Genomic DNA, 27765 nt, shown 5'->3' with positions numbered 1-27765 from the left:
AAATTTGTACTGTTGTTTTTTAATGTCTTTTATGAGTCTAACGATTCGAATAAAGAGTATTTGACTGACTGAACTATGCTACGCTATAGATTGCGTAGTATTCGGCAACTTCGCGCTCTACGCGAACCGCGAAGTTACTGAAACTTCACAAACTCAGCGAGCGGAGCATAGTTCACCCCCCAGGCTTAAATATTAAGCATTATTGTTTTTACTTCTGGTGCATTTCCCTTCCCTCCTCTTCCCCCTTCTTTTCTTTCCCCTCTCTTCCTCTTTTTAAAAATTTCAAAATGTTAAAATGCATTTACTCTATGTACATGTTTTCCCTTTCGAGGGCTTTATTGGCTTTGTTGCTATATATACATTTTACTTCCATTTTACGCTACATGACCATGTACTGATGTTTTACTTTGTTTAATATCTTAATAAAGCACTCTAAACTTAACAAAACCACACATCCTAATATGGATGGCGTTGCCTGCTAGGCACCGCCACAATATTGAGGGCCAAATCCGCCCGGCCGGCAATCCCAACGATTGCCGACTGGCGGAAACGCTGCGGACGCACTTTGCGTCCGCCGCGATGCCCCCGCCATTATAATATGGTGGGGGTAAATCGGGTTGCGATGGCGGGCAGATAACCACCGCGGGGCCGGCGGTGGCGATCCGCCCACCATCCTAATCTCCCCTATAATGTATAACGCCCATATTGGGCTTGTTACCGGAACTCAAATGCACTTTACTGTATTCTCTTGCGATGAAATGTGAAAATGTTTTTGTTTAAGGATGCTTTTATGGTTGTATTTTTATTAACCGAATAAAGCTTGCTTTGACTGGTTGGTTTCAATTCAGACCGCTGTAATTTTAATATGGTGGTCAGAAATCAAACCAAGGATGTCGGTCGGAAAGCCTCTGGCCTGTGGTCGGAGGGTTTCCAACTAATATCCATATGAGGGCCTGAATGTACTAAAATAGCAAGATATGTTATATTTTACATTGTATATTTACAATTTTATTTTTGTGTTATGATTTTTATATTTTTGGGTGGTGGGTTGTTTCAGGGTGTGAACGGATAATGTTTTAGATGTAATATTTTAAATGTAACTAATAATTGGAATTTCTTTTGTAATGCTTTTCGGTAAAGAAGTGTTATTAATTAAACATATTTTTCGTGGTACTTTTGGAAATACATTTTTTTTATATTTGGTATTTCAATATTTAATTTTATTAGATGGTTTGTAGTGTTTATAGGGGGATTGAGTGGGGAGTGTTTTATTCTCAAGTTATTTCAGTTCATTAGAAATCAAAACATATTTAACAAAATAACATTGAAATATTTGCTTTAAAATATATGTAGCATTTTTTCAATTTCGATTTTGCAGTTCATTTATTTGTTTTGCTAATGATATATATCTTCTTATTCAAGCCAAGTTTTGGGTTGTAATGAAGGCTTGGATGGGGAGAATTGAGTGAATAGTTATGGTGTTATCAATGTGTATCTGAAGTATGATTTAAAAAATATATGAAAATTAATTGAGGTTCTTTAGTTGTATAAATATTTCATTTAAATATTGCTAAATTGAACTTAAGAGCTTTTTATTTAGATACAGATGTTTTCAAATAAATATATATTTGTATTATTTAAAATGGGATTTATGTCATTTTCAATATAGTATTATATGTGAATCTCAATAGGATCATTAAAAAAACTTGTTAGTTGCTTTTAGATAGTTTGTTTTAAAATATACAAAAGGTTGAGAATGTATTTTGTATATTAATTATTTTTAGACATGTATTACTATTTTTGAAAATTGTATTTTGTCTTACAGTTAGACAGTGAGAATAGTTAATTCAGCTCCCCCAAAATATGCACCTTACCCAGTGTTTGTAGCTTTGGAGTTAGAAGAAGTTAGGACTTCCCCCCAATATATTCACTTACCAAATGCGTGTTGAATTGGACTTAGAATAGTAAATCAGCATGGGTTTGGAGCTGGATTAGTAAACCTGATTCCAGCCCACCCCCTACTTCATGCACTCTGCCCATTGCTTGTGAGACTGAAGTTGGAATAGTAGATCTGAAATTATATGCACTTTCCCTAATGTTTCTGGTATTGGATTTAGAAAACTACATCTGTTCTCCCCGCCTTCTCCTGTATTTATGAACTTTCCTCACAATTTTCACTTTCCACAGTGTTTGTGGGATTGGAGTTGGAATAATAAATCTGACCTCTCCCAATACATTTACTTTCTTCAATGTTTGTAGGGTTGGATTTAGTATGGTTAATTTGCCCCTTCCCAATATGTGCACTCCCCCATGTTAGTGGGTGTGCAGTTACAATAGTAAATGTTTTACCATCTATACATGCATTTAAAACGTTTCTTTGATTTCAGTTAGATAAGTAAATTAGTTGCACATACTACCCACTGTTCTGTTACTTTGGCTGGAAAGGAGTTAATATAGTATCATTTATTATCTGGTTTATATAGTCATTTTTAAAGCCAATACTTTTGGAAAGAAGCTTATTTAATCAATGACTATAATATATTATATTAACATATTTGAAAGTATTGTAAATTTCCTAACAATAAAAAAGAAATTATCTAAAAGTAATGAGAACATGTTGAAATTTAAAGATGTAATATTAATTGTAACTATATATGCAGCTATTGTTGTAATACAAAAATCAAACAATAATTTCTAGTAACAAAAAACTATTATGTTTTATTTTACTTCATAAAAAGTTATTTCCGTTATAGAATTCTATGTGCACGAATATAAACAAATATTACAATTATTTTAATGTAACATGAACAAGAAAAATAAATGCAATGCAATAACATTACATCATTACAAAAAAGAAAGTTGTTTCTTCCTAATATTTACAATGTTAGTTACTGTGCCTATTACACATATATTTCAAAAATGAGAATCATGTTGCTAGAGTTGCAAACACTAAACTTAAGAGAAAAGAAGAACATGGTTTTCTAGTTTTATTAATAAAAGATGTAGCAATAGTGTTTTGAGTGGATGTGGGCTAATTTATTTTAAGTGTGTTTGGTTGGGAGTTGATGTGTCATTTAAGGTTTTTTAGCATTTAGTTTATATCCGTGCACGTTTGGGTTTTTCAGACAATACCAAATATGGGCATGTGTAGTTATTATATAATGAGTATATTGGTGTAAATGTATATTTTGTGTAATGCATATGGAGATTATTTGTTTTATCTTGTGAGTTTTTTATGGGATTTAGGGTGGGGATGGAAATATGTGGGGGTCTGTTCACAAAATCATTTCAGTGTACAGGAAGTTGTACTCCAGCAGTACCAATTTATGTACTCCCAAATGATATTCACAAATATTCTGCCGTAGATATCCACCTTCACCTGCCTTATCCTTTATGTGTGGTGCTCTCAACCACGAGTCCAGAACTTTCTGCACACAGACGTATACACTGTTGAAGTAAATTTCAACAACAAAAGCGTGAGTCATAGAAAATGGGACACATTTACTACTAAATTGATACGATTGAGTGAAATTGAAGGTGGGTCTTAGGGAGGGACATGCAAATAATAAAACATACCCACAAAATAGTTAAACAATTGCTATCCACAAAAGTTATACCAAATCTAATACAACAGTCAAGCACCACACTTGGCCAATCACTGGTACAGCAACACAATCTCACAGAAATCCATAGAGGCAAGGAATAATACTAAAAACATGTAGGGAAAAATGATAATATAGTAAATAGAAGGTTGCATTTTAAAAAAATGAATATTTTGTATTTTTTATACTATCATTTTAAAAATATATATTATTTTTAGGTAGAAGCAATATAAATATCAAATTCCAACAAGGTTTAAAACAAATGCAACATACCTGCTACTGCAATGGGTTGGAGAGTGGTGAACAGCCAGGACTCTGCTACACCCATCACCGGGGGAACTCTCTACAAAAGCAATCAATCACACAAAGTTTCCCAAATAAAAAGCAAGTCACATTCCCATAGAGGGGCCAATTTCGATCCAGGACGGAAAGCACTCAGACCGAATCAGATCCGGAGTGTTTTCCGACCGAGCCGGACCCCTACAGTCTGACCGAGCGAGTACGATGCGCACGTATGCTGTCGGACTCGGTTCGGTCGGACTCCCATAGAAGTCAATGGGAGCCAGTTGTACGACGCGTACATGCGCTCCCATTGACTGAATGGGTACGTCTCAAACAAGTGCGCACTCTACAGTGGGTATGCGTCGGTGTCATCCACGCCGTACATGCCTGTGTGGGGGAGACCCATGTGTCTCCCCCTGTGTGCGAGTTGTATGGCTGTGGGTATCGGGGGTCCGACATGGACCCCAGAAGTCTGACTCCGGGAGCTTTTGCGAGCTGGACACTCCGGCTCGTACAGGCTGTCCGACGCGTGCATCGTACTGGCTCGTCGTGAATCGCATCCTTTGCACGCCACGGTTAGCTTACGACCGAGACGTACAGAGCGGTTCGGACCCGGAAACGACTCGGTCGGTGAATTTCATGTAGCTCGCATTGTACTGGCTCGCTCGTACAGCTGTACGAGTCGGGCGGAAAACATGCATACGGCTCATAGTTTTTCCGGCCGGATCGCGTTCGGTGCCCTTCCGACCCAGATCGGAATCGGCCCCAAAATGTGTTTACCATGTTGGTGAATATCTGTGCTGCTTTGGCCCTCTTTTTGAGGAATAATTATTTGAGGAGAAGAAAGAGGATACATGGGGAAATGCCCAACATCTTTGACATGTTCTGGGAAGCAGTCAATATGAGATAGCTCTTCTCTCCAGATATGATCCTTGACATGGATGCCACTGGTAGCAGGAGACCATACCTGCACATGTCAAAATACTGGTTGCACTCTATTTCCCAACCCACTGAATCTTTCCAGATGGACAGTGGGAAGGCTGTGGGCATCTTACAGGAGAGCCGATCATGCTGCTTGTACAAGTACTAAGATGCATCACCAGCCAAGTGCACCAGTTTATCACCATGGAACAGTCACATGCTGAAAGACAATAGATGACAAGAAAATTCTGTCATTGTAAATTTCCTTTATTTATTTGATGCCATCACTTGTACGCATGTGGTGCTTCAGCCACTACAGGGAACAATTTTTGTACAAGACACACCACAGCCTCTCAGTCAGCTTGCAAGTTGTTTCCAATACTAAGGGCTGACTCCCTGATATTTACTCTGACTTTACGAGGAGCACATAGAACAGCTACATCTTCAAAAAGTTACTTCTTGCATGTCAGTTGGATGCTAGGGCTGTTGGGGACATGTGGCTAATAGTTAACTTATAATTAAGGCTCCCTGTTTTCTGTTTTTACTGATTTTTACAGATAAATACAGACACAAAAAATGTTTTCTGTCTGCATTTATTTTTAAAAGTGGGTAAATACAGAAAATTGTGCTTCTTTTAAGTGACTCTCTGTGCTGTCTTTCATGAATTGTAGGCCAATAGCTGAGCAGATGGACAGCATGGGAAATTAAAAAACAGGATGAAATGTCTTTAAATATTGGCATATGTCAAGATACATTTGTTGTATAATGCTAATATTTAGTGGATGTATTGTTACGTAATATTTGGCAGCTTAAATAGCTAAATCATGACAGACATCAAAGAATGAGTGCATCTCTATCAGTTAAATAAATATGGAAATGTGCAGTTTTACAACATCATTTATAAACAAAACATAAAATAGGTACAGATAAATACAGATAAAATGTCAAAAAAATAAATATGGATAAATACAGATGGAAATGTTAAAAAAATAAACACCATAAAACCGGGAGCCCTATTTATAATGATACTCACTGGAGCTGCATGTATACCTAGGGAATGGCACCTCAAATATAGTCACTTTTATCATCCCCATATTATACACTCCTAAGCGTGCTATTATGTCTGTGCATTTACAGAATGTCTGCAGCTTTTACAATGAACATATATGTTATAAAAATATAATTTCTTCATTGCTGCTGATTCCAGGCACAACTGCACAGACACCATCACTGGCTCATCCCACCACTGATACTCTATGCTAGCATTTACATCCTGCTAGGAGAACTGAACTTCAACCTGGAAGACCAAGTCAACCCCAACTCGAAAGAACCCATTGAAGACCTTGGAAGCCTGGGTCTCATTCAACCAATAAAAGGACCTATGCATCTCGCCGGACACCTCCCGGTACCTGTTTTTACCAACTTTAACGTCTGTGCCAATGAGCCAACACCAGTCCCTGGGGCAGACCACACCCTCATCAAGATCACCAGCCCCATCCTGGTCCAATGCACACGCACCACCACCAGATCAGCCTGCTGAAACTAGAAGAGCATCACTGACAAGGAATAGAACACTGCTCTCTACACCCACCAACCCAAACACAGCGATAACCTGCCAAAGGCCATTAAGAATTTCAACAATTGGATTACCTCCTGCGCAGAATCCCTGGCCCTTGCAAACACAGAAACACAACATGATCCAGACCCCATGCCAGTTGATACACAGAGGAACTCAGACGGATGAAACACTACTTACTGCAAACAACTGGAGCGCAAATGGACAATGAGCCAGAACAATGCAGACAGGAGCATGTTCACATTTGCCCTAAAATGGCACCACCAAATGATCCGTAACCCCAAAGGTGAAGCTTTGGCAGACTTCATCAATGCAAGCACCTATGGAAACAAAGAAATCTTTGTCATTGTGAAAATCAGATATCTCATGACGTATTGTATTTGGCGTAAGTAGATTGCCATTAGCCATGAGCCATCTACAGAGAAGGAAAGGGTTAAAATTTTAACTGTGATTTTTACGGTCTGTATATTTCATCATGTTTTATCTATTGGACTATAAATGATTATAAATAAATGTATATTTGTGATAAAGTATTCTTAGACCAACTTTATTTAAACTAAGTATTTTTGTTGTGATATTTATTAAACACCTTGACATAGTTCATATTCAAAAATACATTTAAGGTGTGTGCCCTTTGGCTTAGACGTAAATACCCTATTTGGAAATGTATGTGGTATTTTATCTTGCACGCATTAGTATTTTAAAAAAAAGCAATTTACGTTATAAGTGTGTTTTATGTTTTAACTGAAATGTTTTTATTATGATATTTTATGGCTCTTTTGAACCAAAATAAAGAAAGAATGAATGAATCAGTGAAAGATTTCACATCACCATCTGCTGCTTCCATATCGATCACCTCCTTGTAGGATCTCTGCAACAATCTCTCTCAATTCTTAAGCAACAAAATCACCCTCATTTACAGCAGTTTCAAACCACAAATGGCCCTGACAAACCTCACCAAATGCCCCCAGATTTTATCTAAAGAACCAAAGCTAATCCCATGGCCCATCATTACCCCAGAAGAAATTGCCTCTACCATGAATTCCATTCTCTGAGGAGTGCCATTTGACCCCTGCCCCACCACGCCTACTCCAGATGACTTCAACCTATCAGTGCCGTGCTCACACCAATTCTGAATGCCTCCACCTTTTCTGTGACCTTCCCAGATGCTTGTACACATGCAACTTTCCTCCCATTGCTGAAGAATCCCACTATGGACCCTTCAACTCGCCAGCTACAGACCTATATTCCTGCTACCAATCCTGGCCAAGGTCTTAGAGAAAATCATCAACAGACACCTTAGTGAATACCTCAAAGACTAGTAACTCCTGGACACCACTCTATCTGTTTTCAGACCCAACCACAGCACAGAAACTGTGTTTTTCGTTGCCATGGATGATATCTGCATGACTCTGGACAGAGGAAACTTGGCTGCCCTCATGCTCCTGGACCACTCCACATTGTTTGACGCAATCTCACACCCTACACTCATTCAAACTCTACATGACATCTGAATCCAAGGATGTGCTTTCCAATGGATCTACTCCTTCCTTACTGATAGAAACCAGTCTAGCAGCCTGGCATTGTACAACTCACATGCCCGCAACCTCATCTGCGCAGTTCCGCAAGGATTCTTCCTGAGCCAACCTTTTTCAATGAATAAATGATCCCTCTAGCCAGTATCATCTGCTCTGATGACATCAACATCCTCTCTAATGCTGATGACATGCGACTCATTCTCTCCCTCACAGACAAGGCGCCCAGTACCTGGATGAAATTCAATGCCTGCATGACTGAAATGACCCACTATTACAAACAATAGGGAAACCCAAAATAATCCGTAGTATATGTAAAGAGACACAGGTGGTCCTAGCAGAGAACAAAAAATTCTTCCAAAGCGACTTATTTTACTTATTTCAAAACTATTTTTTATATATACCAAAGCATAAACAAAAAACATACATGCCTCTATGAATGGATTTCAAATTTTCTTTTTATATATTAGCAGTTTGTTATTCAATTGGTAAATTTAAGCATGAAAGTAAAAATCTGATAGAACAATTTGAGCAGTTGCTTCAAGGTAAGTACAAGGGAATAGGTGGTGGGTTGAGTGCTCGTGAATTTAGATAGTGTTGAAGAGGTAAGAATACAAAGAACAAAATTGAAACAATAGTTTAAATATCTTTAAGTTTCAAACCTGCCTGGATTTTATTGACACATTTGCTATGGTCCACATTACGTTATAGACTCCAAAATATTGTCTACACAGAGGGCCTAGTTTTAGTACATGTTAGTGTATTAAAAATGTCAACGTTTCGACCCCGAGTGTAGGGTGAAGGCAAATTGTTCCTTGAAGAGGGGTCTTCCTAGGGACAGAGATGGGAGCAACCTAGGAGAGAATTCCAGGGGAACCATAAGATACCTAATAATTTATATACAAGGCTTGGGTATAAAAGGCGAGGATACAGGACTCACCTCGGGAGCACTGTGCAGAGTTCACTGCTGATAGCAAAGGAGAGAATCACCCTTAGGCTCCAATTCAGGTGAGAGGCGGAGAACAGTTCCACGGTCCAGTGAGGATCGGTAGCGGTGCCATAGAAATGGAAATGAATCAAGAATCGGGCCCCCCGAGCTCAGAGTGTGGACACGGGGCAGACACGGCTCTGTAGCGTCCGTGACTCCCCGGGGCTACTGTCGTCCAACAGTAAAGCCCCCGCTCAAGGAAGGGGTGAGTGAGTAACTAACGGCATTCACAAAAGGGCACTGTAACAATCACCTGCTTCTAGGCGCTAGTAGATTGGTATGTAGCTTTTTTTTTTGGTAGAGTGCCTCAATGCTGCCTCTCGCCTGTGTGGGAGTGACAGCCAATCAGATCGAGATGAACAAGCGAAGGGCACTGGATGAGTAATGCAGTGCCATCCAGACCTGCAAATCCCACAACTGCACCGTGACCAACCTGGGCTCCTGAAGGCTGAATCACTGCTGCTCGGACGGGGCGCCTACGCTGTGTGTCTCCCCCGCCGCCTCCACGACATCGCAGGCCGCTGTTGGGGGAGACTACAGCTCCCGTGAATCATCGCTGCCCCGCCCCCTTCCTGGTGTCAGCGCGCCCGGAGGCGCTTCAAAACTCGCGGCTCCCTCGGTGGAGCGGGGGGTGCCATCCAGACCTGCTAATCCCACAACTGCACCGTGACCAACCTGGGCTCCTGAAGGCTGAATCGCTGCTGCTCGGACGGGGCGCCTACGCTGTGTGTCTCCCCCGCCGCCTCCACGACATCGCAGGCCGCTGTTGGGGGAGACTACAGCTCCCGTGAATCATCGCTGCCCCGCCCCCTTCCTGGTGTCAGCGCGCCCGGAGGCGCTTCAAAACTCGCGGCTCGCTCGGTGGAGCGGGGGGTGCCATCCAGACCTGCTAATCCCACAACTGCACCGTGACCAACCTGGGCTCCTGAAGGCTGAATCACTGCTGCTCGGACGGGGCGCCTACGCTGTGTGTCTCCCCCGCTGCCTCCACGACATCGCAGGCCGCTGTTGGGGGAGACTACAGCTCCCGTGAATCATCGCTGCCCCGCCCCCTTCCTGGTGTCAGCGCGCCCGGAGGCACTTCAAAACTCGCGGCTCCCTCCGCGTCACGGGACGCGCCGGGCTGAGCCCGGGCAGAGGGCGGGCCGTCTGTGGCCATCGGAGGCCGGAGGAGGCCGGGCTGGGCCACCCCCCTTGACTATTGACACTGACTCCTGTTTGCGCCGGAAGCGGTTTGTGACTCAGGGGGCACAGGTAGATTTTTGTATTGGTACCTAAAAGATTAACACTGGGCCCATTTCTGTGTTAGTTTTGTGTTCAGGGCAAGTGGTAGTAAGGCTGGTGGGGAGCGCACGGCCTCACTAAACGAGGGACTTGGTGCTGGACTGGCCGGAAGGAGGGTGCTTTATTTATTTTCTCCAACATATTTTTAAGGGTAGGGACATCAGGCGCTAGATATATGGCAAGCAAAACGGGGACACGATCAAAAAGGGCAAGGAAGACATCGCCATCCGCCCTTCAGGCGCAAAACTCACTTCCCTGTTCACCACTCCCGGCTATTATGCAGCCCACAGCAATAGATCTTATGCTCAAAAGGGCATTAGGGGTGGTATCGAGCGAAATTGAGCGAACAGAAAGGCGTCTCTCCACGCACTTAGCTCCTGATTTATCTAGAGGCCCCTTTGATGATGACCAGGAGGTCATGTTAATCACACCCTTCGTACCACTAGAGACAAGTGAGCAGGATATTCCTTGCGCCCAACTATCACCCAATATGTCCAGGGAGACTAGAAGCATAACCAAAAGCACTTCCACACAAAAGAAAAAGAAGGGTGGCCCCAGGAAGCAGAAGCCCAAAAACAGTACAGATAGCCCCTCTCACCCTTTGATCCACCCTATGATCAGTAGAAATGCCGGGGTTGACCGAGCAGTACAGACATCTTCTTCCTCAGAGCCTCCAACATGGCTGTCACAAATTATGTTGGATTTACAATCTCAATTGGAAACTTTTATTGTGAATCAACTAAAACCACTGACAAGCCGATTGGATAGGATCATGAGTGAACTTAAAAATAGGGAGAAAAATGCCGGTACTAGAGGGGACACAAGGAACCTGCCTAACACTCCTATTACGTCTATTATTAATGTACCTCCACACAAGGAGACAAATAATAGCATTAAAGGGGCTGCTTATACAACAACCGCACAGATACATAAAGCCCCGGTCTCGCACCTGCAAGGGCAGAAGGCCATAGACTGTAGTGATGGAGGTGCAGACAACACCACTGAATTAGGCGTACACCAGCAGGAAAGGCTGCCCCAACTGCCTTTGGCCACCATAACGCGTTTAGCGCATCACACAGATAGGCCTGTAACATCTAACCCCAATGCCGCATTGCCTACAATAAATTTGCCACCGGAGTCATGTCCACTCGTAGTGGTGTTCGCTGGGACCCCGGAACTAAAGCCAGGTCAGAGCGAAACACATCAGGAGTTAAAGAATAAGCTTACCCACTGGCTAACTCTAAACAGACCACTAGCACCTAATTTGGATGGGGAAATTCTATTGGTTAGGAGAGTGAACTGGATTGGACATACAAATAAAAATATAGAAGGCAATTGTATCATCGCAAATTTTAAGGACAGAGGGGTGGTTGAACATATCACCAGATATGGCTCCACTGACCGCCCGAGTGTCATAAAGCCGCTGCCCCTTAGTTATTTTTATCCGAGACAGCAGGAAACTTTTGAAGGGCATAACATAATATGGAGAAGAGGGGAGGGCTTACACTCCCTCCCAAATAGGGCACCATATGGTCCCCATGGACTGGCAGGTACCAGAGAAAGATTACACCCAGGTTGGGCAAATAGATTTAACCCATTAAGACCGTTAGATGAGAACGATTGACTAATGTCCCAGCATACCTTATCAAAACAGGATACCATTGACATAGAAACTGGCCGGGAGTCCCTGACAGGGGGAGGCTTAGATAATAGAGGAGGGACATTGGCTACTCCCCTTCCGGCGAAGGAGGTTAGCCAGGTACACCCAGAGGTGGGCAGGCGCAGGAGCTCATCACATATGTTGGAAGCCCCTTATTACACGTTGAGCGGAGGCCCTTACACACCCCCAGGATCACGAGGACTAGCCCTAAATCAAACACAGCAGGGCAAGAACACTCAGAAATTACCTCATAGTCCCAAAACTGAGTTACCGATCAATTCCCAAGGGATGTCTGGGACAGAGCCTGTCAAAAGAGTGGAAGAGGGTTTGAGAATAATCTCATGGAACATAGCTGGCTTGGCAGGCAAATTTGGAAATGTGGACTGGCAGCAATATATTGCTCATTACCACATAATTTGCCTGCAAGAAACTTGGGCCACAGATAACTCCCAATTTCACCTGGCAGGATACAAATGCTTCTTTATACCTGCACAAAAAACCTCCTCAGGTCGTGCTAAAGGAGGTCTGTCAATATATGTTGACTTAAATATTGAAGGCTCTTGGTCCATTGCAGATTGGTTTGCTTGGAATATTCAAGTTCTAAGGTTTAGGAATAAAGGGGTAAGGCTAGCGCTGTTTAATGTGTACAACACTGACCCCCGAGGAAATGGTAGCCCCACTTTGGGCGAACTAGACCATAGATTGAGTCAAGAGCTGGCACCTGTTAATGGTGCTGCGACCTCACTGACAATAGTAGTGGGTGACATGAACTGTCATTTATGCCCCCTATTGTTTCCCATTGACGCTAATTGGTCAAATTGCCCAGTAGAAAAAGGTCCTCACTTTAGCCATTTATTGAACGGTGTAGAATTAGGAAAGCTCATTTCCTCTCATGATCTGGAGCACACGATTGACTTAATTCCACTGGGGCAAGATGGCACTCTTCCACCCACCTTTAAAGGCAGAGGGTGCTCTTCTTTTATTGACTATATTTTTGTCCCCAGATGCCTAAAGCACCGTATTATCACTGTGGGAATTGAGTGGAGCCCTTTTAGCGACCATAATCCCTTGGTTATGGAGTTTTTATACCTGCCTAAACGAAAGTGGACTCCAGTTGAGGACATTGCCGAGAGAATAACAGACCAAGGAAGAAGACTTAGGTGGGCGAAATTAGATGGCGAAAGATTTTACCGGTCCTTAATGGATAAAGGCAAATCATCTATTGATAAATGTCTAGACTTGTCAGTAGAGGGGGCTAGTTTAACCCACGCTTTTGGCCAATTAACCAAACTGGTGGATGGATTGTTGCGCACCAAGGCTCCAGTAAAGTCCATCCCAAATTTCCCGAGATGGTTTGATGGGGACTGTACACGAGCTCTGAGGGATTTAAAAAAAAGCCCTCAGCAGTAAACCCAGGGACCTACCAAAAGTCCACATGTGCAGACTAAATTACAAGAAGGAACTTAAAAGAAGGAAAGTCGTGCTGCAGGGGGAAGCGTGGGCGGCTTTGAGGGAGGCCTCTGAAAAAAGGGATGTAACGGAATTTTGGAAAATAATAAATACTCCTTGTTTTCAGGACAAAGCATCTCCCTCAGCTGCCACAAATATCCTCCCGGAACAGTGGACAGCGTATTTCGAGGGTTTGTATAACCATGGGGAGGGGGACAGTACAGAGGAGAGGTGGGTGGCTACGCAGGGACAGTTCCTAGAGTTCACACTGGAAGAAATAGTTTTGGGCATAGAGGGACTAACTAAAAACAAAGCCCCGGGTCCTGATGGGACCCCCCCGGACCTGTTTTTAAGTAACGTAGAATTATGGGCCCCCATTTTAACCAGAGTAATAAATGCTGCTATTATGGTGGGCTTGCCTAGGTCCTGGTCGTCAGCCATCATAGTACCCATTTTTAAGAATGGTAATAGAGACAACCCCCAATGTTATCGTCCAATCTCCCTGATAGACGTCCCGGCTAAAATTTTAGGAAGAGTCATACTGAACAGACTGATCGATTGGGCTGAGGATAATAACATTATCTCGGATGTTCAGTATGGCTTTCGGTCAGGTAGGTCCACTACCGACCAATGTCTGAACCTCTACATGTTGGTCGCCAAATATACAAAAGCCAGCAAAGAAGCCATCTACTTGGGATTTATGGATTTGGCTGCGGCCTTTGACCACGTGAATAGGAACAAGCTCTGGTTAATGTTGAGTTATTTAGGGGTTGACCCGGGTATTATTTGTATGCTGAGGGAATTGCACAGAGAGACCTCTGCCAGAGTGCGTTATAACATGGATGGGGGGTTGACTGATCCTTTTAAATGTACTAGTGGTGTCAGGCAGGGTTGCATACTGGCCCCTTTTTTATTTTCCATATATATAAATAGTTTAGAACAATTTTTAATTAATTTAAAAACAGACTGTCGAGGAGGAGCCTAGCACGCAACCAAGATGGCCGCGTAGGTGCGAAGCTCCCGAGGACCTCCGCGACCTCCTGAATTAATCCTGATTATATCCTGTCTTTGATGAGGGGACTGTGTCTGTGTACCCGAGCTGAGGCGGCACCCGTTTTCCGTTTTCGAATCGGACCCCAGACACCGGTGGGAGCACCGATCGAAGATTGCGGCCTTCTCCGCGCCGGCCCCCCGGATTGGAGTTGTGGGGCGATCCGGGGACAAAGCGAACAACAGCGGCGGGCAGGGCTGGGCGACTCGCGTACCCCGCGCTTTCACTTTCGCTTTTGCGCCCTCCTTGCCCTCAAGCGAGGTAGGGTTGCGGAGCGGGGTGCGGTGGTGTGGCCTTGTCCCGGTGCCCGGCTGACCCGCCGGCTGTGAGTTGTCCTGCGGTCCAGTGGTCACCCCCCCCCGGAACCCGTGAACTGGTTTATCGGCCCTCTCGAGGAGATTGGCACGACTTTGGGAGTGCGACATGTCCACAAAGCAAATGGCGACCGGGCAAAGGTGAAATCGACCCGCCGTGGCCCGGCACATCAGTCTAACAGCATGGACCGCTACACCCTACAGAAGGGATCTCCAGAGGCACCGCGTACATCCCCCGCGGGCCCGACTGAGGCGTCTGCTCAGCCCGCGGATCTGACCCTCCGGGACGTCATGGGCGCCATTGCCGAGATGAAGGCCTCGGTGGACCAGCGCTTTGATACTCTGGCGCAGAAGATAGACTCGGCCCTGGTGGATGTGGGCCTGGTGAGAGCCGACTTGTCTAAAACAAATGACCGGGTCGATTCCCTGGCCCACACTACCTCGAGTCTCACTACAGACGTGGCGGCCCTTCAAAAGGAGGTGCACCGGCTTGGCCAGGCGAGCGCCCTGATGGACCGTCGATTGGAGGACTCCGAGGGTCGGGCCCGGAGGAACAACGTTCGCATTGTCGGAGTGCCGGAGGGACGGGAGGAGGAGGCGGCAGATTTGTTTGTGGAAGACCTGATCCTCACCCGTCTCCAGCCCCGGGGGCTGAGTAAACTTTTTGCGGTGGAACGTGCTCACAGGGTCCCCGGAGGAAGACCTAAGGCCGGAGCCCCGCCGCGGCCTCTCATTGCCCGGATTTTTAACTTTCGGGACAGAGACGCTATCCTGCAGACTTCCAGGCTACAGGGACCGGTCAAGCTCGATAATATGGACGTGAATTTCTACCCTGACTTTACTCCGATGGTCCAAAAGCAGAGACTGAGTTTTCTCGGAGTTAAACGTCGCCTACGGGACCTGAACCTTAAGTACTCAATGCTTTTTCCAGCTAAGCTGAGGGTGGAGGTGGATGGTCGCACGCACTTTTTTGACCGTCCCGAGGCGGCTGGGGACTGGTTGGACACTCTGCCTGGGGATCGGGGCCGGGGGGGTGGGGGGGGTGCGGTTGGCGGGGAGGGCTTGCCGGATCAGAACTGAGGGGTGAATAGTAGGCCTTGCTCTGGACAACATTCCGGTTACCATTCACTGATCGTGTATGTTCCCCTCCTATGGAGGTCGTACGGGGTCCATTGGGGGCTTTCCCTCCTCCTTTGGGGGACTAGTTAGTTTTTCGTCTATGGGGCGACAGGCACACTGCACTTTGGGGGGGCTGTCTGGGCTCATGCAGGGGTGCAGGGAGGGGGGAGTTCTGTTGGGATGGGTGGGTGGGGGTGGAGTGTTGTTTGTTTGCACCGCAAGGCGAACCCTTTACTGTATTGTTGTTTTCGAGATGCTCTTTGGGGGACGACTGATGGCTTCCATGTATGATGGGGGGTAGGGATTTGACTGTGTTATCATGGAACGTTAACGGACTGGGGGATAGGATTAAGCGTGGTGTGGTCCTGCAGTATCTGAAACGAATTTCACCAGATGTGGTCTTCCTGCAGGAGACACACCTTATAGGTAATTCCTTTCATGCCATGAATCGGCGAGGCTATCGCTTGGTGGCCCATTCGGGCTTCACTTCGGGCTCGCGGGGGGTGGGCATCATGATTAAGAACTCGCTCCCATTGGAGATTGATGAGGTGCGCCATGATGAGAGGGGACGTTACACTGTCTTGGTGGGTAGAATGGAGGGCAGAGTGGTCGTTTTTGTATCAGTGTACGTTCCGCCGGGGTTGCAATCTACCACGTTTGCGGACCTGGGGCGCCTCCTCCTTGACCTCCCGGGTGGGCTTCTGGTAGTTGGGGGGGACTTCAATGCGGTGGCTTCTGGGTCTATGGATCGTCATCCCCCCAGGGACCTCCCCCGGGCACAGGCGTGGCTGTCCGGCCTTTTAGATACACTAGGATTGGTGGATTGCTGGCGACTAAAGCATCCCGCGCAGCTGCAATACACCTTCCACTCGAGTGCCCATGGTAGCCTCTCGCGGCTTGATTATGTCCTTGTCCCTGCGGCCTATGCTGGGAGAGTGGGAGAGGTGCGCCATTTGGCGCGGGGTATTTCAGATCACTCCCCACTACTGTTGCACTTTGATGTCTTCCCGAGGGGGGAGGGCAGGGTAGCCCCAATCAATGCCTGGTACCTGCGCGACCCCACTATTCGAGCCGAATTGATCAAATCCTTGCAGCGGTACTTTGAGGAGAATGTGGGGTCTGTCCCTTCGGCTATCTCCCTGTGGGAGGCTTTTAAGGTAGTTCTCAGAGGGGAGGCCCTCTCCTTTATCTCCCATGCCCGGAGGCGCGAGCGGGAGGAGGTAACCCGGGTGGAGGCCGAAATTACTGAACTAGAGGGTGACCTGGGGAGCGGGGTGACGGATGCCACATTGCATGTTCTACACCTCAAGCAGGCGGCCTATAGGGCCCTCGTCACGGAGGCGGCCAGGGGCCTCAGTAGAGAGCAACAGGGGCGACTGTATGATGTGGGTGATAAGGCTGGTAAATTGATTGCGTGGTTGGACAAAAAGGAGAGAGCGAGTCGTGTGGTTCCGTTGATCGAGAGGATGGATGGTGTGTGTGTCACCGAGCCGGACGCCATTGTCTCCTGCTTCGCGGATTATTTCCGCAAGGTGTATTCCCCGGTTTCTCCCTGCTCGGAGGAGGATTCCCATGCCCTGCTTCGGGACATCGCGCTGCCCTCCCTTTCGGTGGAGGACAGGGATTCGCTGGACGCTCCTCCCACTTCGGACGAAATTGCCCTTGCTATCCGCTCGGTCGCATCTGGCAAGGCCATGGGCCCCAATGGCATCCCTATCGAGCTGTATAAGCTGCGACCGGATGTACTGGCGCCCCACCTGCGCGCGATGTTCCTGGCGGCCCGCTCGCGGGGTTCCCTTCCGCCGGACCAGCGTCTGGCCACGATCGTGGTGATCCACAAGGAGGGGAGACCCCGTGAGCGGGTCACATCCTATAGGCCTATCTCGCTCTTGAACGCGGAGCCCAAAATCCTCGCCAAGGTGCTGGCCAACCGGCTGGTCGGCGTGGTGGGCGATTTGGTCCACCAAGACCAGTCCGGCTTCATACCCCATCGCAACACGGCCCTTAATCTGCGACGCTTGCACGGGGTGCTCGCGCGTGTCCCGTTCGTGCGGGAACCGGCCATCTTGGCGTCCTTGGACGCCACCATGGCGTTTGATACGCTCGAGTGGCCATACATTTGGGCGATGCTGGCGAAGTTTGGCTTCGGACCGGGCTTCATCAGCTGGGTCAAGTTGTTGTATTCCGGCCCATTGGCGCAGGTTGTGGTGAATGGACGAGTTTCGGCCCCATTCGCACTGGGACGGGGCACGCGACAGGGTTGCCCCCTGTCGCCTCTCCTGTTTGCACTGGCCCTGGAGCCCCTGGCGGAGTGGCTGCGGTGGCACCCTTCCATCCGTGGTCTCCGCTGGACCCCCGAGCATGAGGACCGTGTGTCCCTCTACGCTGATGATATCCTTCTATATCTCGCCTCCCCGCGTAAATCACTGATCGTCCTAGTTGATGTTTTGCGCTCATTCGGTCGCAACTCAGGCCTCGTCATCAACTGGGCGAAATCCTGTGTATATGTGCTTGCCGGGGAGGCTCCGGTCCTACCACGGGACTGTCCGATCCAGATTGCCTCCCAGGGGTTTCGGTACCTGGGTATATATATTACTCTGGAACCGGAGGCCCGCTACGAGCGGAATTTGCTGCCCCCCCTCCAGCGCTTGAAGGAGGACGTGGTGCGTTGGCGGCGTCTGCCGCTTTCGCCGCTCGGCCGAGCGGCCTTGTTTAAGATGATGTCGTTGCCGCGCTTTCTGTACGCTCTCCAGAACACTATGGACTTGGTCCCGGCGTGCTACTTCCGTGAGGTGGAGAGTTTGCAGCGTCGCCTGTTCTGGGACGGGAGGCCACGTATTGCCTTGGCTAAATTGACGCTCCCGTGGTACGATGGGGGGGTTGCCCTCCCGGATATTAAACGGTATTACTGGGCCTCCCAGCTAGCTGCGATTAATCATGGCCTTTACGGGCCCGCCCTGAACCCGGCATTTGAAATGGACAAGATGCTCCTGCCCGGTGGCGACTACAATCGAGCGCTCTACTCTGGCGCGCCGGACCCTCGCCTGACGGGACCGACGCGTGTCATGGTGCGTGTATGGCACGCGGCTAACGCAGCTATGGGGTGGAAGGACCGTTTGACCCGGGCGTCACCGCTATATGCGTCCGCGAGGTTGGGCTCCCTGTGGACCTCGAAGGGCTTCGAGAAGTGGGACACGATCGGCATCAGCACAGTGGGAGATCTCTGGACGAGGGGGGGATTCAAAACTTTCGAGACGCTGCAGACGGAGTTTCAGTTGCAAGGCAGTGAGTACTTTCGGTACTTACAAGTCCGCCACGCGCTGGGCTCCGTCTTCCCGGATGTCGCGTCCATTCCGGAGTCTTCCCCCCTGGTGGACAGAGTGCTGGATGGCCATGTCCCAGACAGCACGATCTCCCTTATATATAAAAAACTGATCAACGACCGATCGGGCCTGCTGACTGGCCTCCGCGAGGCCTGGGTTGCCGATGGGCTGGAGTTGGACGACGAGGACTGGATTTCCGCGGTGGCCTCTCCGAAGGAGGTGGCCATCCCGGCTCGCCTTCGCTTCGTCCAGCTTAAGATCCTCCACCGGGTTTACGTGACGGGGCCAAGGCTTCTACGTATGGGCTTTGCTGAGGATGGACTGTGTAAGCGTGGCTGTGGTGCTTTGGCAACTTTCTTGCATATTCTGTGGGAATGCCCAAAGGTGGAGCGATTCTGGCGTGGTGTGCACGAGGTCCTGCGAGTGGTTACGCGTGTCGCGCTGTTGCCTGAAGCGAGGAGATGTTTGCTGAATGTGTGGGAGCCAACTGACTACTCGGTTCCGCAGACGCGGTGGGTGACTCTGGGATACATGATAGCTAAGCGTGACATTGCTCAATTGTGGGGATCCCAGAGGCCCCCGGCGATGTCGGCCTGGAAAGAACACATGGATTGGTGTATGTTTCGTGAAAAGGTGGTGTATGTTGCGAGGGGTAAGCCTGGGGCGTGGGTGAAGATCTGGGGCCCCTGGAACGCCTATCGCGGGGGTATTTGCGAGCCGCCACTGCTGCCGGCTGCCTCACCAGCTCCGTCCCCCTAGCCGACCCCCTCCCCCAGCCACGGGCACGTGGTTCCCCAGTCCCTGATCTGTTCTCATTCCCCTCTTCAGAGTTTGGCGATTGGTTGGGGTCCCCCACTTAAGGAGCGCGTGCTGTCACTTGGGATTGCGGGTTGCCTTGCGGGTGTGGTTTTTTTGTGTTGTTGTGTTTCGACAAAAGGAAACCGTATTGTGGGTTTGGAGTTATGTGGCCTGCACTACTGATATCTCCTGATTTACCTTTTTGCACCGCCAAGAGATTTTTCTGTATATATGTCATATGCTTCTGCCACTCTAGCGGCCGGCCAGACGGTTGTAGGCCCATACCTGTAACTATTTGAGATTGTAATAAACGGTTTCAAAAACAAAACAAAAAAAAAACAAAAAAAAAACAGACTGTCCAAGGGTAGGTACACGCAACATCCCAGTGCTGCTGTATGCAGACGATGCGGTCCTTTTGGCACGCACCCCCAAAAGTCTACAGATTTTAATTGACGGGTTTGTTGAATTTATGGGTGCGCTAGACCTGTCTGTCAATTTAAAAAAATCGTATGTGATGACAGTAGGTCACAAACCCCGGACCAGCTTTACTTATAAAATCGGGAATCACACGCTAGACAGGGCGCAATCTTTCTCATATCTAGGTGTGCTGTTCGATGAGGGCCTGAAATTTGCCCCACTGATACAGGAAAGATGCGGCAAATTGGCGTCATCAACAGGGGCAATAGCAGGATATGGGAGGAGAGTTGGGCGCTGGTCCCCGGAACAATCGATGAATCTGTATAGCTCGATGTGTTGTTCCAGAGTCACGTATGGCTCAGAAGTATGGGGCTTTATAAACCTTGACCCACTGCAGAGGGAAGAAAACAAAATTTTCCGCTCAATCCTAAAAGTCCCTAATTGCACACCTGCTTTTATTGCACACAGAGAATTGGGAAGACCCTACCTAGAGGATCTGATTAAACTCAGACCAATCCTGGCGTGGTTAAAAATTTGGTGTAACCCGGAAGCTGTACTAAGCAGACAGATCCTAACAGATTGTCTAGGGAGGGATAAAAGCCTAAACATCCCATGGCTGAATTACGTGAAATCTAGCCTGGATAGTATAGGCCGTATTGATTTGTACCTAAACCCGTCAAGGATTACCCTACAGGACAAGAAGACCCTTAAGAGAAATTTTTGGGACCAAAGATCCCTAGTCAGATCCACTGCGGAAGGGGGTAAACCATCAGTGACCACTCACAGCAGACTCGTAACTAATGACGGGATTGAACCTTATCTATGTGTTGTGCATAATGCCCAAGACAGGTTTTTAATGGCACGTTTTAGGCTCAATTTTTTACCTTTTCTACTAGCAGAACCAGCTGGTTTTAGTCATTCAATTGAGCAGAAGGGTGCCTGCGGTTGCGACAATAAGTCTCCGCAGGACACCCTTCATTTTGTACTTCTATGTCCCTGGTATGCAACCCCAAGACGCAGATTTTTAAAGGAGATTTTTAAAAAGTCTAGGTTTATCCATGCTAAAGATGCACTGATCTTTTTACAAAGGGCCAGTGACCCACTAACCTTATGCTCTGTTATCAGTTTCCTGAAATTTGCATTAAGACTCAGGATAACTAGAGGATAGCTCTGTTAACGACCATATAGGATTACCCATTTTCCAATAGCGATCAGTTTTCATTTTTGTTTTTTGTTTTATGATGCTTGTACAGTGATAATGAATTTTATGCATACAGTCTCATTCAATGTTCTTGTATATTGATTTAATGCTTTTTTAAATTGTATTATAATGTACTCTTTTATGATGGTTTTTAGCCACCGAATAAAGAACTATTGAAATTGAATTGAATCAAGAAACATCGAGCTTAGAGCGCTACAATCGTGATTCAAAAGAATCACTGGGGAAACATGTTACTTGGTAAGTAGTATTCCTAGCTGAAGACCTACTGTCCAAAACTGAACACCATCAAAACCCAAATTGTGATCTTTGGGAAGAGCACAACACCGTGGACATTTGGTGGCCAACAGAGTTAGGACCAACACCAACCCCCACCCCCACCATCCGCGCCAAGAACCTCGGGATCATGATCGACAATAAACTCAACATGACTGCCTAAGTCAATGCGCCCCTAAAGTTACTTGCAATGTTATTGTAGCCTGTTGTGTGCTGAACGACATTACCATCCAATGTGGCTTACATGTAGGCATCAGCTGCGAACTACGTCTCCATCAAGGTACTTAGAGTGGGACATGAACCAGATGACAGGGTCTACAGGTGTGTCTCCAACTAGTGGCTCAATTTTCACTTGAGAAGCTACTTTGATTTTTGAATCACTTAGGTAGCATAGTGTCAAATCAATGATGAATGGCAGTCTTTGACACCATCCACATATTCCATCCTTAGACAAGACTGTTAAATGACCATGATGTCATAATCAAACTTAGCTTGTCTCACTGCTTAACATGCATGCACTAATTTGTCACTTTCTCACTTATTCATTCATGAACTACACATTATGAAAACACAATATAATTTACAAGCAATACACATTTATTATACATGCATGTTTTAACTGTTCTTTCATATTCTATTGCAAGTCCATACCAGATTTCTTCACCTCCGCTATGTGTGTGGAGATCTCAGACCTTGGGTCTGAGATCTCTGCCTTCAGAGCAGAGATCTCCATCTCCTGCGACATACATGAAATTACATGCAAGAATAGAAAGTAGGCTATTCTTGAACTGCTCTTTCACTACAACACAATCCTCCTCCATCCTGCTGCTTCTTTTGTTCCAAATATTTCCGCAAAATAGATGAATGCAAAGAGAGGGCCCCCAGTTTTTCTGAACAGGAAGTAGAGTTTATTTGTGATCCTCCATTATTTTTCACAGATATATCGGGGGCCAGACAACTAGCTGAGTTATACTTTGTGGATCCAGATATGAAAGGACATTGTCAAGCTGAGTAGTGATTGTCCATCCACACAAAGAGAAGAAATGGTGCAAATGTTGGGAAGAGCTTTGGTGCTGTGCAATTCTGAGCAGGACCAAGACTAATTTGCATATGGCTTGGTCGAATCTGAGGTTAAACAGTGGGCAAAAAACAATGGACTGGGATGCATCTCTGAGTAATAGCCAGTTACTGAGAGTCAAGCATTCCGCCCATAATTATTTTGTTTACTTCAGTACAACGTCTTAAGTGTGCCTGATATACTCAGACATGGGCCCCATTCTAATTGTGCCACTGGAACCAAACTGCACCTGACTAAAGAGACCCCAACTGAAGCTAAACCAGTCTTGGTTGTTTTTTTTCCAGCTCAGAGAGGACCTGGCTATGGAGTTTGAACTGAACTGTTCACATTGGAGCATCATCAAGACTGATGTATATATTGACAGACTTGGATACCCCGACTCATGTAATCGGAGGGGATTTTAATGATGTTGTAGACCTGAGTCTGGACTGGTCCAGCACAGCAGTTGGGACCCGTGTTCCTACCCCGCTAGCAGACTTTGTAGGATCAATGGGGTTAACGGACCTGTGGTGCCGACACCATGCACTAGATCGTACTTATTCCTATTTTTCGTGGGCACATGGGACTTTTTCACTCCAGCAGGGGAAATTCAGTCAATAGAAGAAGTAGAATACTTGTCTGGAGGTATTTCTGATCGCTCACCGGTAATGTTAAAAGTAGGAGGGACAGCACGTGGAATACGATCAGAATAGTGGCTGAGTGGCTGGGAGCTCCCTGACAAGGCAGTGATGAACAGGGCCGGACTGGCCTTAGCAGGCACCGGGCAATCCCCCGGTGCGCTGCACGGGTGGGGGCCATTTTTGTTACAGGGCATAGCTTCAAAATCGGCCCTCTAACAAAATCGGCCGAAAACCGGCCCTGGCAAAGAGCTCGGTTGCGCCCCCAACCTCCCAGGGGGGCCGGCCGAGCACTTTGTCAGGGCCGGTTTTGGTTCCCAGTCCGCCCTGGTGATTAAGGTTATCAAACGAGAAACAGAGCTGTTCTTTCAGGAGAATGATGCTCAGTATCCTCTGAGGCCATCCTCTGGGAGGCTTATAATGCAGTCCTGCGAGGTAGGCTACAAGATACAATAGCGAGGAAACGCAGAGAAGTTCTCCAGATAGAAACTCTAGAAGGCCAACTTCTCAATCTAGAAAGCAATATCACCCCGGAAATGAGGTGACCCCGCTTAGGCAAATAGAGGTCACACTCAGGCAACTCCATGCGCTGGTTGACAGAGAGGTCCAGTCACAAATACAGGCAACGCAGTACAAACTATATGAGTCAGGAGACAAAGCGGGGAAGCCGGAAGGAGAGAGAGGCAAACTGGGTAAGCCAGATAGTTGAAGCAGATGTACAACACACAACTGCAACAGAAATAGCAGGAACTTTTTAACGCTATTATACTGCTCTCTATAAGGCTAAGATAACAGTAAACGAGAATGATATAAGCAGATACCTTAGTGAAATTGACATGCCCACCCTGTTTCAGGAAGATATAGAAACCCTAGAAGTGGAGTTTACCCTGGAAGAAGTACAGGCCGATATTGCCAGACAAAAATCAGGGAAAACCCCAGGTCCCAACGGACTGCCTGGGGAATTTTTCAAACAAAACAATAGTTTACTGGCCACACACATACTAAGAATGCTCCTTGTGGCCAAGGAGGTGGGGACGCTATCTCCGGATCTTTGCCAAGACATGGTGTTGGTCATACCAAAACCAGGTAAAGCCCTATAAGACTGTGGGTCCTACCATCCAATCTCGCTCTTAAACATTGAGACTAAGATCTTAGCTTCTATACTAGCCACACTACTGCTGATGATTATCACATCATTGATTCATAAGGACCAGTCGGGTTTTATGTCTAAACGTTTTAATCTACGCAGACAGGCAAATTGGATAGACATGGCAAAAAGGGGAAACAGGCCTTGGATACTCCTGTCACTCGTCCCCTTTGCTCTTTGCACTGGTTCTAGAACCATTGGCATGCTTAATCAGAGCACACCCGACTATAAAGGGATTTCAGGATGATGAGGGACAGGTGAGGGAGGAACGAATTTCCCTCTACGCAGACGATATCCGACTATACATAGCCAGCCCGGACATAACACTCCCCACTATATTTGAATTAGTCACAGAATACAGCAAGCGGGCTAGATATAACATTAACTGGGGGAAGTCCAGCATATTACCCAATGGCGGCCCTGTTGATGCACATCTTATACAGATGCGTCTTCCTTTTGCAGAAGATGGCTTCAAATACCTGGGTTTATTCATCTCCACTAAAGAAACGGACTGTCAGATGGCGGTGCCTCCCATTGACACTACTCAGGAGAGCTGCCATGTACAAAATGATAAGTATAGACCCAATCATCTTTTTTTTAAAACTGTTTTCCGTCCGAGCTAACTTTGTATTGTATCTTTTTTCATCCCTTACTTCCCTCCTATGGTTCTGTTCTAGTTATTACAGGCAAAATGTATACTATACAGGCATACTATTGATGATGATCCTATATCTGTTGTAAGGATCGAAACGCCGTCAACTTGTTGTACGCCATATACACTTCTTTATTTAATACCCGTTTCATGTAAGGTGGTCTCCACTATAATTTGTTTGTCATATCAAAATGTGCCCCATACAAACAATTTAGTCTGCCTGTGACTTTCTGTTTTTATTTTGTACGTCCTTCTCACGAAGTTGGATACAGGCTTGTGTCCTACTTTAATTGTTTCTTGCTTTATTTTGTATATATTGAAGCAACTGCATATTAAAAACCCCTGTCCAGCTGGACAGCTGTAAAATATAGTACTGATTGGGTCTATATCTATTGTTTACTCACATTAACTCTGGTCTAGGGACCACTGTCTTTAGAAATAATTGAATACCCAAGGTCCCTGACTAATTGTATTTGGGTTTCCCTTGTCTTTTATAACATGTACAAAATGATCACACTGCCGAAGCTCCAATATATTCTCCAAAACACGTACCACAAAATCCCAGAGGTAATTTTGCGGGTAATAAACGACCAAGGGCCAGATATATGACCATTTTGCATGCGCAAAATTGGTCGCAAATTGATTTGCGCATGCAAAAATGGTTGTTTCCAATGTACAAAAAGCATTCGCAATTGCCCAAAATAATTTGTGAGTAAATACAGACTCCCAATATTAGCGTATGCAAAATTGCGTATCTCAATTTGCGACTCTCAAATTTGCATATACAGACTAGTCGCAAATTGCGAGAACGCGCAAAAAAGCCTATTTGCGAATGCAAATTACCACTAAGCTGAAACAGGTAGTAATCAGGAACAACCTATAAAAACACGCCCAGAATGCATCACAGACCTTTCCACAATGGCTGCCCTGTAAGTGTTAGCAAGGAGGAGGTGGATAATGGCGGCATTGCAGAGGAGAAGAAGACAGGAGAGGATATTCAGAGTCAGGCTGACATTGTTGGATAAGACAGAAGAGGAGATTTATGATCAGTACAGGCTAAGTAGAAGGGTCATACTAAAGCTCATTGACACCTTGAAGCCACAACTTGAGAGTAGAACCATGTGCAGCAATGCTATTCCCACACATGTGCGGGTGGTTTGCTCCCTCCACCTCTTGGCCTCTAGTAGTTACCAGGATGTCATTCCAGTGTCTCAGAGTGCACTTTCACGTTTTTTCCATGATTTCCTAGATGCCATGCTATACCACATACATCAACATATATACATGCCCCGTGATAATGAGGAATTAGACCAAACAAAAATGGATTTCTACAGGTTAGCAAGATTCCCACAGGTCATAGGGTGCATAGATGGGACACATGTGCCCATATGTCCATCATCCCGCATTGAATACATTTTTCGTAAGAGAAAAAGCACACATTCCCTCAATATCCAAGTAGTGTGTGACGCTAAAAACATCATCACAGATATTGTAGCTAAATACCTTGGAAGCACCCATGATGTATTCATTTTCAGGCACAGTGGTCTACATCAAAGGTTAGAATGAGGTGACTTTGATGATGGATACCTCTTAGGTAATGTTATCACCTGTCCCCAGACGATTGTTAATTTACTTGCATGTCTGTAAGCATTTAACATCAACATCATATGTCTCACAACAGGTGACAGTGCGTGTGCTCTGCCTCTGGATCCTCACACCGTATTTGTCTCCCAACAACATACATGAAAGGCGGTACAACACTGCACACAGGCGCACAAGGACAGTGATTGAGCGTACTTTTGGAATACTGAAATCGTGCTTCAGATGCCTACATAAGAGTGGTGGAGCTCTGCAGTGTGCACCATAGACAGTCTGTAAAATTGTGGCAACATGTGCCATGCTGCACAACATGGCCTGCAGGGGTGGACTGTCCATGGATGTGTCTGACACAGAATCTGAGGATGATGGCCCGGGACCACCTGCCATACAACAAAGGGATGGTAGCGCTGCAGCAGAGGGTAGAAGGCGCAGGGACCAGATTGCCAACAACTTTTTCTGAAAGGTACGTACATACCAGGCTACACACTCTGCTGTACAAAAGACAGAACAAATTGTGAATAGCAATGTGTGTTTTAATTTTCATTAATCCATTTTCAAAGTAGGACAACATGTCCATCAATAACTGTAGGAATTTGCCTCATAATGAAAAATAAATGGGTTTCGTCACCAATAATAATGAAAAGAAAGGCACATGAAAGATGTTTGGGACCCACAAAACTTTAATTTCCTGCCCCTGCGTGTAGCCTGGCCAGAGGTGCCACTACCCAGCCCAAGGTGGAGGTTGCTGCTTCTGCGCACCATTGGTCTCTCCGTGGCTGATATGTTGCTCCGGCATGACACTTCACTGTCAGTTCCACCAATGCTAACATCCCCATTTATCTGATTTGCATGCAGTGT

The sequence above is a fragment of the Triturus cristatus genome, chromosome 1_2 (genome assembly GCF_964204655.1).
Source record: "Triturus cristatus chromosome 1_2, aTriCri1.1, whole genome shotgun sequence".
Lineage (NCBI taxonomy): Eukaryota > Metazoa > Chordata > Amphibia > Caudata > Salamandridae > Triturus > Triturus cristatus.
This window is presented reverse-complemented; position numbering follows the sequence as displayed.